The sequence below is a fragment of the Limulus polyphemus genome, unplaced genomic scaffold (genome assembly GCF_000517525.1).
Source record: "Limulus polyphemus unplaced genomic scaffold, Limulus_polyphemus-2.1.2 Scaffold137, whole genome shotgun sequence".
Classification (NCBI taxonomy): domain Eukaryota; kingdom Metazoa; phylum Arthropoda; class Merostomata; order Xiphosura; family Limulidae; genus Limulus; species Limulus polyphemus.
The window spans coordinates 837461-840367 of NW_013665747.1; the positions used below are offsets into that span (position 1 = coordinate 837461).

A 2907-nucleotide genomic window follows, 5' to 3' on the forward strand; every position below is an offset into this window, starting at 1 on the left:
TTGGTAAGCTTTCAGGAAACATTATAAGTCTTTTGTACAGAAAAAAATCAGAATTTCTAATAAAATGTTTTTGCTAAAAATTAATAATTCAATAAATGAAGATGAGTATTGAGTACTACATGCTGTATTCATTTCTTTTATCAAAAACATTACATGTAAAGTAATATAACAAATTAACAATAACAAAATAGATAGACAGATATTAACTTTTTATATTTTACTTCTCTTGCCAGCTGCCATTTAGTTAATCAAACCCGAGAACTTGAAAAAGCACTGTAAAACTTTGTAACAAACCGTTGATAAAACTTCTGTTTCTTGATACGTTTCGTATTGACTACTATGATGAGATATACACCCCTATTAAAAACCTTCACGTCACAAGTTGTGGCAAATGTTTCAGCAACGAACCCGAAACGATCTCATAAACACCAAGTTCATACATTTACTGTCTGTTAAAATTAGTTCGTACTCTTCTGTGGCTTCAAATTCGTTTTTACTTTAGAATATATCGATTTTTAAAAATTATATTGTACGATAACAAAAAAATAATAATAACGGATTTACCTTCGAAACCATCTTCGCAACACACACACATAAATCGTTCTTTGTCTGCACTACAATGCTAAAAAATCAAGTCGCTAGCCTTAATTATATTTCTGTTGGGAAAGGCTCAAGGGATTTGTGCGCTGCATATGCACTAAAACATGTAAGCAATTTTGCCACAAGATGGTGATAATTTACAAATGCAAATAATTTTAAGTCATTTCAAGCTAAACTATTACACCAGGTTATAATGAATTTCCTGTTGTATAATTTGATTTGTAAACAGAGGAAACATTTTTTCGTAATTAAGGAGAAACATTTTAAAGTAATATTCAAAATATATAATGTTTGATCATACATTACTACCTACATTAAAAGTTAAACAAACAAATGTCTTACATTTTTTTTTTACGTTTATGTTTTAATAGATTGGGCTGACTAAAAATAAAATAAGTGATCGTAGAAGTATGATTAAATGGTCATATAAAAGTGCTACGCTCTTTTTGTATTTAATGGGAATTCTTCATGAAATGAGTAATGGTAAATGTTAAACATTTTGTTTTCACTCCAATGTTATAGCTGTAAAAAAAATCAGATAATATTATAGAATTTTCCCATTTGGTTATCTCAGCAGAAACAAAAACTGTTTCTCTACTTCTAGCCACCAAAAATCACTTACTCACAATATTTTTTTTCCTCTTTGTAAAGTAAACTAATTTAGCATCATACATAACATAGTCATAAGAAAAACATTCACAAAACTTTGGAATTGGGTTTGTACATTAGATATTAAGAACTAACAAAAACGTAGTGTGTTTGTCTGTCTGTTTTTGTGTTAACGCAAAGCTACATATTGAGCTATCTCTGTTCACCTCGGGGAATCAAGCCCCAAATTTTATCGTTACAGGTCCGTAAAGTTACTGCTGACCTACCAGAAGACCAAACAAAAACAAATTTCATCCTTCTACTTCCACAAAGATATGACAACATAGTTCAGTAAGGGCAGCAAAAGTGAGTTATCTCGAACTTTCCGAGTTTATAGTTTCACTCTATGACTGACTGAAACAATGTGCATACTTTACATGAAATAAATTAAAAAACCCAATATCGTGTTAGAAGTAGCACGTCTTGCCACAAGAGTTAGAGTTTATCCAATAGGAATTAAATACAACTGTACTATTCATAACATCTCAAAACGTTTATGAGGTTGGAGTGATGCAGTGGCTATCATTCTATCGAGAGGTTTGGAAGAAAATATACAGGTTGTTTTATTTTAGAGAAAAAAAGTTAAAATGCAGATAATTTTAAGTCAATTCAATCTTTATTTCTACATACAACCAAATTATAATACATTTCCTGTCGTATAATTTGATTTATGAACAAACAGAAACACTATGTCATAATTAATGAGAGAAGTTTTAGAATAAAGTTCAGAATAAACAATACTGTAAATGTATTATATTCGCTTTTTTTATGTGACTTGAAATTCGCTTTCTCTTAAGAACATATAGAATTTAAAAAAGAATATGTATTTGAATTTATATCATAAGACAGATAAAAATAACGGATTTACCTTCGAGGTCATTTTAACCACACACACAGATGTGCATGAGCAGTGCTAAAAAAAAAACATCCAGTCGCTAACGGCCAAATAATTAATTATCTTTTTGTCGGAAAACGCTCAGAGGATTTTATGTTGTTTACGTACTAGAAGATGTATGCAGTTTTGCCACGTGATGGTGATCACTTGCAAATCACGTGTAACATCTATACTTCTTTTCTTGAGTTTACATTGGTTTAAAGAACTTCTTTAATTACGGTGAGAAGTACAGACTATTTTTTTTATGTTAACTAAACTGCGTTTCTGTAGTTGTCTCCAGACACTAAAGAAACACAATCTGCGGAGGCTAGGCAACCCATCAGAGTGAAAGATACGTATAATATACTGAGCTGATTACAAGTAAGAAAGATACGTATAATATACTGGGCTGATTACAAGTGAGAAAAGATACGTATAATATACTGGGCTGATTACAAGTGAGAAAAGATACGTATAATATACAAAAAGATAAAAGTAACTTTCCGCCTTAGTTATCAGAATATCGCTAAGAATAAAGAGAGCGAAAAAAGAGAAAAATGAATAACTACTCATCCACCAGAACAGTGACTCATAGCACCACTCATTATCAATTACAAGTCCAGTTCAGTATATAATACGTATCTTTTCTCACTTGTAAGCAGCTCAGTATATAATACGTATCTTTTCTCACTTGTAATCAGCCCAGTACATTATACGTATTTTTTCTCACTTGTAATCAGTTCAGTATATAATACGTATCTTTTCTCACTTGTAAGCAGCTCAGT

The 2907-nt window shown here is 30.8% G+C and overlaps 1 long non-coding RNA gene across 1 annotated transcript in view; it reads left to right on the top strand.

The window, feature by feature from the left end:
* The first annotated feature begins 1458 nt into the window (after positions 1-1458).
* The window catches only part of LOC111083238, a 19405-nt gene continuing 17956 nt past the window's right edge, over positions 1459-2907 (top strand). The window contains exon 1 of the long non-coding RNA XR_002608893.1: positions 1459-1554. This is a non-coding gene — a long non-coding RNA (uncharacterized LOC111083238). The remainder of the gene's footprint in view (positions 1555-2907) is intronic.